The following is a 9,252-nucleotide window of genomic DNA, read 5'->3' as shown; positions in this document are numbered from 1 at the left end:
TACAAATAATATTCTAACTTTTTTTTTGTGACTGAGCAGTCACTGTTTGCCTTGAAGAGGCATTTACAGTTTCACCGGGCTTGAGGTGGCCGGGCGCAGATGACGCTTAGCCTAAGCCTTGTTTAAGAGTAACTAGGCTCGAGGGCTCCCTCAGGAACCTCGGCTCGGGCTATTACTTCTTTATTATTCCCGGATTGGGAGGTCATCGAGTTCTTAGATCGCTTCGGTTGACGCTCCATGGAGTGACTGGGCGCAAGGGCCCCCGAGAGGGGACCTCGGCTTGGGCTGTCACTCATTACGCGTTTAGCATTCTGATTCAAGGGTGCCCGAGAGGGCCGGACCTCGGCTTGATCGGTTACTATTGTCTGATTGCATTCTAATTTCACTTAACTACCTAACTTATAATTCAATCCAAGAAATTTAAAGTAAACATGAGTTATTCGAGAAAATTACAATTTTTTGATCTTTATTCACATTCTCAGAGAAACGTATTCCATAACTCTGAGCTGAAAAATATAAGGCGTAAAACTACTTTGTTACAGCACAAGCGTAACAGGTTATACGAGAATTATCCAATAAATTCCATCTAACATGGTTACTGTTACGTCGCGATGTGTATTTTCATAAAATTGAATAGAGAGATAATAATAAAATATTTTACGTGTCTAAAATTTTATTAGAAACATTTACTAAAAGAAAAATATGCTTTTGTATATACGAGTATAATCATAATTTATAGAATTACAATATAATCGCTTAGGAAGGGGAAATATTATTTTTCAGTTCGTCCCCTCCTCCGTCGATTCTATATAATGCATCTGCAATTGCGGATGTCTATGGACAGCGGTCAATTCGCTATTTCATCTATTTCCCATAGGTGACCGCTTGCCCATTTGCCACGTTATAAAAAAACCTATCGTGTTTCATAAGCGTATAAATTTCCTGATTACACGCCAATATATTCATACTTTATTTAACGAAACTCCTGAAGTCCCTTTTGATACGACACGTCCCTAATAAGGTTTCGTAATGAAGTGGGGTCAGGGTGACATGCAACTTTACTAATTTGAGTAAAGACCAATTAGGTGCGCGATAACTTAGAGTTCCCTCTAAGAAGCTCGTTCCATTTCATGTTTATTTGAGAAGCTATCAAATACTATTATTTACTATATCTAGCTGTTTTTTTCATACGTTTTATGTTTCAAATACAAATGCGACAAATATTATAGTAATTTATTTCAATTTGTGTATGGTAGCTTTATTCTGCTTTTATCTGTTGACATTACACTAGCGGGCCACAATGTTGTAAATTATTTGTGTTTTGTTTTCATAAGCTTATTGATTGGTTGAAGAATATTGTTTTTTAATTCCTCCTAATGAGGACGTCAGGTAGAAGTTTTGTTTACGACGTGCAAAATTAAAAGTCTATACGACTCGCACACATGGAAGAAAAGTTATATCTCGCACAGAAATAAAAATAAGATTGTTAAGGACGTCTCGAAATAAAATGTCAAGGATCGTGAGTAGCACGTTTAAAGTTAAGTATGGCTGAGTCGGTGTGAGCCGGTCACGTATGCCGGACGTCAAATGTGACGGAGCGTCGAGCAATCACGCGTTAAGGCTGTCGATTGCTAAATGGAACAAAAGGGACATAGGATTTTTTTTATTTACTAATACTAGCGATGTTTTATTTTGTATATTCATAAAAGTCAATAAGAAAGATATTTTATTAACTACTTAGCTGAACTAACCCAAGTCATAATGGTTTGGAAATACAGTTGAGGATTGCTAGGCATTGAGATGACGCGGTACCTGGCGATTAGTCGTGTCATTTTTGCATTCTCCTATGACTAGCTATGCATTATTTTATAAATTTCTGCAGTCAAAGGCATTTTGCCTTTACAAAATTTGCTGCAAAGAAGAAGGCAATGAATGTGATAAAAGTTTTCAATTTAAATGCTCATATGTTTCAAATGCTCGTAGTTAAACAATAACGCATTACTTCTTAACTTTACACTTATTGTATGTATGAAGTTAGCAACAGTAACAGAGTAACGCATGCTTGAACTCTACGTAATCAAGACGGATAGCGTGATGTTAGCGATCGCTCTTTTCCGCTTCACTGTACATTACAGCTAAGAGTAGAATCTTAGATCTTTTTATAACTTTTGGATTGAATTGTCGTCTTACAGATTAAAATTATCGATTAATTTGCTACTTGTTTTATTTGGACTTGGAAATTTAAGGCAAATGAATGGCCTTTGCTTTAAATGTACAAATATTTTACTTAACTGTCGTGAAGACGAAATGTAAATTTGAAATTATTTAACACCATTAAATCACTTAAAATTTGTTTCTTTCCCTAAAACACCTTTATTAAATTTTACAGAGTTTTTATTTAATAATAATATATAATAATTGTTTAAGTAACTAAAACTTTGAATTTTGTTTAAGGAAAGGTCACGAAGCGTAGAAAAAAATAAAGTAAAATCAATGTCGTGTCGGGAATAAATCTAGGGATTACCCAAACTCGATTTGATTTCAAGATAGGAATAGAACGACTTCTCAGCTGTCAATATGTGATGTACATTTCGGTAGACAATTCATTGTAAATGAATATTTATATATAAATAATCACATTTAAAATATATGTCATTTAATGTTACAAATATAAATAAAATAATTTTCTTTTTTCTTTAATAATTAGTAAATATTTTCTTTGTTATAAAAGGAAATTAAAAAATAAGGTTAATAATTTAAGCAAATTATCTAAATTACTTTGCTCATTTAAAATTCTTCAAAGAAATAAAGATTAAAATAACCGTAAAAATTCTTTAAATATTTCATAATTTAAATTTTTAATTAGTTTAAGCATTCGCGCTTTAACTTCTTTATAAAATAGTTTACCAAAAAAACATTTAGCATTTTAGATATTAAAAAGAAATTTTATCAACGAATTTTATTTAAATATAAACTTATTCCAGTTGAAGTAAAATAATAATGAAAATTAAATAATAAATATAAATACGTTTCAAACTTATTTTACAAGGTACATTTTTTTAACTTTAAAAAATTGTTATTTTTATAAATTTCCAATTTACGTATAACACGTAACGATACTGTGTGAAAATCCCTATAACTCGAATAATAAAAGAACAATAAAATGATTTGTAATATGTGCTTCGACAGTGTAAACCGACACTTAGAAAGAAGTGTTTTAAGTCAATTTACACGCCACGCGTCAGTTTAATAGACTAAGCTTTGTTTTTGACACTAAAAGCTATAAACAATTCTATTTCGAATCAATTTGAGGAACTCTAAATAATGTGAATGTTTAGGTGGATGGATGCATGAATGGTTGGATGGATGGATTTTTGTTACTACGGCTCTCCAGAACAGTTCAACAGATCTCTAGAAATCTAGAAGAACACATTGGCTACTAATTACTTTTATTTTAAGTCTGCGAGGACCGAGTCACGGGCAAAAGCTAGATATTTTCATTAGATATTTTATTCTTGATATACGTCCCCACCGAGGGGCTCGGAACCAATCCTAAGATAGGGGTCTTTGAATTTCTTCTCAGATATGTGCAGGTTTCATCACAATGTAAATGTACATTTGTAAATTGAAAAGCGAAAAACACATTCGAACCCAGAACCCAGCCACCGCCGCTCACTTGAGATATTTTATCTAAATAAAAATTTCAACGCTGTCATTTTAAGTTTCCATTTATTTCCATATTTTCCATATACGGGGAAATATATTTATTGTTGAACAACACAAATAAGAGTCGTAATCGTATTCAGCGGCGTTGAACAAAGAAAATAACATAAAGTACTCTGTACACTGCACGAGAAAACTTCAAACGCTTTTCAAACGATATTTTTATTCGAAAAATGGTGAGCAGTGGCTCTAGTTTGTTTTGAATTGTCATATTTAATTGAAGTCTTCACTTGTTTTGCAATGCTTTTAAAGATCACCTCGATTTTACTTCACATTTAAATTGTCACTCATTATTTCCTAATACATCATTTAGTTATGATGTAAGTATAGTAAGCGAATTCTTCATTTATTTTCAAATTTTGTTCTTAAATATTTAAACAAAATACCAGTGACATTTTTAGTGAATGGATAAATTCAAAGATTACTTGAAGTCGATTTTGTTTGGGACGGAAATAGAGCGATCCCTCCTCTATCAGTCAAGCGCTCTATGTGTCTGAACGTCATTTGTATAAAAAATATATTTGGAGAAGACCTTCAAGTGACCTTTTATTTTATAATACTAGAAAAAGAGAGAACATTTTGTGAAAATATTTCTTAACAATAATGTAGACAGTTAGCCGAGTACGAGTATTTACGACAAGCGTCTTCGTACTCGTCCTCGTACAATCAATTATGTCTAAATTAGTATGAGGTTTTTTATGTACTTTACCCCGGATACTGCACAAATTTTATTACAAAATTTCATGCAGTTCAGGAATCAGAAATTGTATGCATTGTTTAATAGACAAAGGAAAACATACATAAAAGTTGAATATGGTACTTTCCGTCCGACATTACGGAAATCTAAAGCCAAATTAAACATAATTGTTCATCTATATTTAAAACGAGAAAAAATATGCTTTAAATAAAAAGTGAAAGCTAGTTTTTGTGGCTGTATTAAGTTGATATCGGTTTGAGAAACAATCCGATTTGGAACTATGTCAGAGCAAGCATTGTAAACCAACCGAGATACGATTGGCGAAAGCCGTACGAGATAGACGTAGCTTGACCGTGTATGGATATCTCGCTTTGTAGTGATTAATGTGATTGCTGAACTATTCAATATATTACATTCTACTTTTCATTAATATTACAAATACGAAAGTTTGGATAGAAGTATGAATGGTAACACAACGTCGCTCCAGAAAGGTTGAACGGATCTAGATGACATTTATTATAAATATAGATAAAAAAGCTGGAGTAGCGCATAGGCTGTCATTTATCCTATATATGATCGGTTTTCGCGTATATATTTTTACTTCAGCCATAATAACTCAGCAAATAAATAAATACTATTTCATTAATTTCAAGCTAAAGAATTGATAATTTACATAAAATATTTGATTGTACAAATTAAAAAAAAAGTTTGTTCATGGCGCGTAATACGGCTCGTAACAAATATTCAATTTGTTTCGTTACTAATTGTTGTTAATAAGGGTAATAAATAATCACACTTTCCCTGTAATGTCTAATAACTTTAACTGATTGTTATCAGCCGGTAAAGCTAAATCTGACATCGACAAATTTTCCAAAGCTGACGCTCAGGAGCTTAAAGCCTACGGCATCATTTATTATAAGATATTATTGTTTTTTTTAACTAATTAGGTATCGTAAATAGGTTATAATAACGTCCTTTGATTTGCAAAAAGTTAAAGTAGTTAAAGTTACGAAATAAAAAGAAGGATAGAAAATTTTATCGCCTAACATTTTAACCTAGAAAACATATAGAAACCAAACGTAGACGTTTCTATTTGTCTAGTGAGTTGTCATTTGTTTCGTATTCTGCCGCATAGAGTTGGTTGATCAGTCAGTCTTATTTTAAGGTTTTTTGATTCACAAATAATAGTCGTTTTAGTTTTTTATGCATTTGTCTGATTTTGATTGTTAACGTACGAGCTCTCGATCTATCTCGGGTGTGGAGGAATCCAGATAATACGCAGTAAACACATAGATTAATTAATTGCAGAAGGTCACTCTATCATTACTACTCTGTGGTGGCGTCGAGTTAAGCGGATTAGTGTTAATAGAAACGAAGCTAAAGTGTAACTTATTTTTTTTATACATATTATTATTAAAAAAGCTCTTTTTTATATCACTAAAGCTAATTATAAATACTAGTAGCTAGTAGTTACATATTGAAAACTTAAAATATCTTTGACTTTTGTCTCTGGTTTCAAGACAGATTAAAAACACATTTCATATCTTCTGATGACTATTCAATAGTTAAATAAGATAATAAAAATGAAAATAAATATGATTTAATTATTTAGTTCTCTAAGGAAAAATCGAAAATGTTTTATTCTTTTTTTGCGCTTTATTTAAATTTAAACGCTTCAAGGGCTATGCATAAATATTGAATAGATGCAGTGTATATATAAACCAATAATAAATCAGAATTTGATTATTTACAAAACAGGAAAAAAAACACTCCAATAGTTCCGGCGAACGATATAATGTTAGCAAGATACAGAGTTTCTGATATGTACGGACGGAGAACAAATTTATTGCAGTGCAATTCTCGTTTTTTACTAACTTTGAAATCGGAATAAAATGGAATTTAGATTCAGAATTAGAGGATTTATAGTCAGAATTACGTCATTCAGAGGAGGAAAGATAAAAATGTCCTCTCTTGCAATATACGATAGGATTTAAGAAAAAAAATGTATAAATTTTAAAATCATTATGTTTATAGTAACATTTTATTTAATAATCCGTTAATCTTAATAAAATTAAAAAGAAAACAATAAAATCTATATAATCCGCGTAACATTATATACAAGAAATCATACATAAGAGGGTTACGTGGTTGAATTTCTTAGAAAACATATCTAAAATGTTTTACTAGACAAAATTAAATAATCTTAAAAAGATAAAAATAAATTTATTTATAGAAGCAGGTTAGCATTTTTTAAATTAAACAAACTTCCCTATTTAATTACTTAAATAACAGTTTGCGATAATTAAAAGAAATACATGAAGCGTATTTTCAGCGACTCCAATTAATCAAGCGAGTTCTTTCTTCGCAATGCGAACAATCACGTTTTTCATTTAAACAAATACAATGGTTTTATTTAGGAAAAACATTTCATTTGATTAATTTATTCAAATAGTCAATTTGTTCATTTTAGAAAGGATTCGTTTACAAACGTACCTCGATAGATATAAAGAGACATTATGTCTAATTAGTACATCTAATAATTTGAAATATATAAAGACATGATACAAGGAGAAAAGTTATACAATCCCATAACTTTGGTATTCCATTGAGAGATACCTGTGCAAAAACGTTTTATAATACCTCTCGTTGTCTTTCAAAAAATAGGGATAAAAATATATATTAAATTTCCCGCGAATTCGTTTGCGCAGGATTTTAAAAAAATAGAAAAACTTGAGAGGTGTCAAGGGACACCCGGATGGAACGAAGTTCCTTTCTATTAATTAGTGAAGGAACCAATGTTTATTCTATGAATAAAAAACTTAAGTCTTCACAAGCAGTACATTTTATTTCTATGAATTTTCGTTATATATTGTCACGTCGTTGCCATGGTGAAGTAGCGCTCATTCGTCGTTAACATACTTACTATAGCAAAAAGTGTCGTGACAACTTTTCGTAAGAATTTTTTCCGTCTAGCCCCCTTTCACAACGCGCGATAAGGAACTTCGTTCCAATTATGTGAAGTATGTCATGTGTTACTTGAACCGTTACGGAGTTATCTAGGATCATACGTATACTATATTTTCTTAAAGCCTCTGTTTTATATCTACGCCAAACTTCATCCAGATCCGTTAAGCCTTACTGAAGATACCTTCTAACAAACATCAATCTATTTATCCATCTAAACATTCGAATTTATAATATTAGTAAGAAGTAATATTGTCGAATAGTTTTTGCATTGTATAAAAATTTACTCATATGTCTGATATGATTTATTGATATTTCTGTTGTTGTAGCCAGAATATATCGTGTAGCTGTCATAGTACAGTGCCTTACAACGCAATATAATGGCATAAGCTTACCGAAGCACATTATCGGTGCCTTCCGGTTCATTAAAACGTTAGCCGTCTACGTAGGTTTATCTCACGTTCTAGTATCGATATATTATTTTTAATATACCTCGTACAGTATCATATTAGACAGTTGTGGTCGGATTTTTAAACATTAGTGCGACGTGAGGTGTTTCAAATCCCTTTATGAATGATACGTCGTGAAAGATTATTGAACTCCTCGCACTGTGTAAAAGTAAACTAGTACCATTGACAAAACCTTGCTTTTTCGTTGAATAATCACAAATAAATCGTTGTTACATTTTTGCTTTTATATGCCACATTATTTCTCGCCTAATTCACTCTCGTAGTTTTCTTTTTATTTATATTTTGTCTATTGCATTCTCGGTGGCCAGCACCTCATTGAACATTCATCCTCATTAAATATATTACTTTTTAATATAAATATGTTTTTACGTTTTTGGTTACAATAAAAACATTGGTATTTCGATCAGCGCCATCTAGTGTTTGACATGTACTAACACGCAATCAAAGTGTAAAATAGTGTAAAATAAATCACACATTTTCATAAACATTTTGCATGAACATCGGTCTATTATAATTTATAATATATAGATTGGAATCCATTAACAAAATTGAAACACAGTAATCAAATACATAACCCAGATTTGTCAAGTCTATAAAAACATAGACAGATACAAATAACAACATAATATATATCGGTATTTGAAATTCAAAAGCAAACACAACAAACCAAATGTAATCAACCTTAATGTAGGTAAGTATACACCTCCCTGACAACCTTAAGCTTCTTTGTTCTCTCGCAAGGAGGTGTAAATTTCAACAAATGCCGCCTATATGTCGTGTAATTTACACATTAATCTCTAGGCTATAAACAAAGGTCCACGTGGAAAACAACGTATAGCATATTTTAAATTATGCGATGGAGAGTAAGGCTTAAAGATTATGGAGTGAAGTTAATCTTTCACAATTGTGTCAATTAGGTTATCGTTTATACTATTTTAATGATGTGTGAGAGCAAGGAGAAATAACTGTTGATTAAATTAAAAGGGCAGATGTTTTATGTTTTGAAAAGTATTACTGCCGCCAAGAATAGTTTTGTAAAAGTAATTTCCCAATCTACCAGACAACTTCAACTCCTTCCAAATTTAAAATGTAAATGGTCATTAATGCTTAAACTAATTAATAAATATTTTATCAACACAGATAGTTTGTGTACAAAATCAACAGGAAGTTACGAGACTTTAAAATAAAGTGTCCCGTGAGCAATCAGTTAATAATTAATTAGTTCTCAGAGTCAGCCTCATCCGCACTAATTGATTATAAATGATTAATTATCTGCGGGATTAAAGCCGCAGATGGAATTGATACCTCTTTTACATACTATGAATTTTATATTTTATTTCCAAGCATATGATTTGTTATTTATTGTGGTCTGTTAAAATATAATAATAATACTTGTTT

Source organism: Papilio machaon, chromosome 14 (assembly GCF_912999745.1).
Source record: "Papilio machaon chromosome 14, ilPapMach1.1, whole genome shotgun sequence".
Lineage (NCBI taxonomy): Eukaryota > Metazoa > Arthropoda > Insecta > Lepidoptera > Papilionidae > Papilio > Papilio machaon.
The sequence above is the reverse complement of the archived record's forward strand: the minus strand, read 5'-3'. Positions refer to the sequence as shown.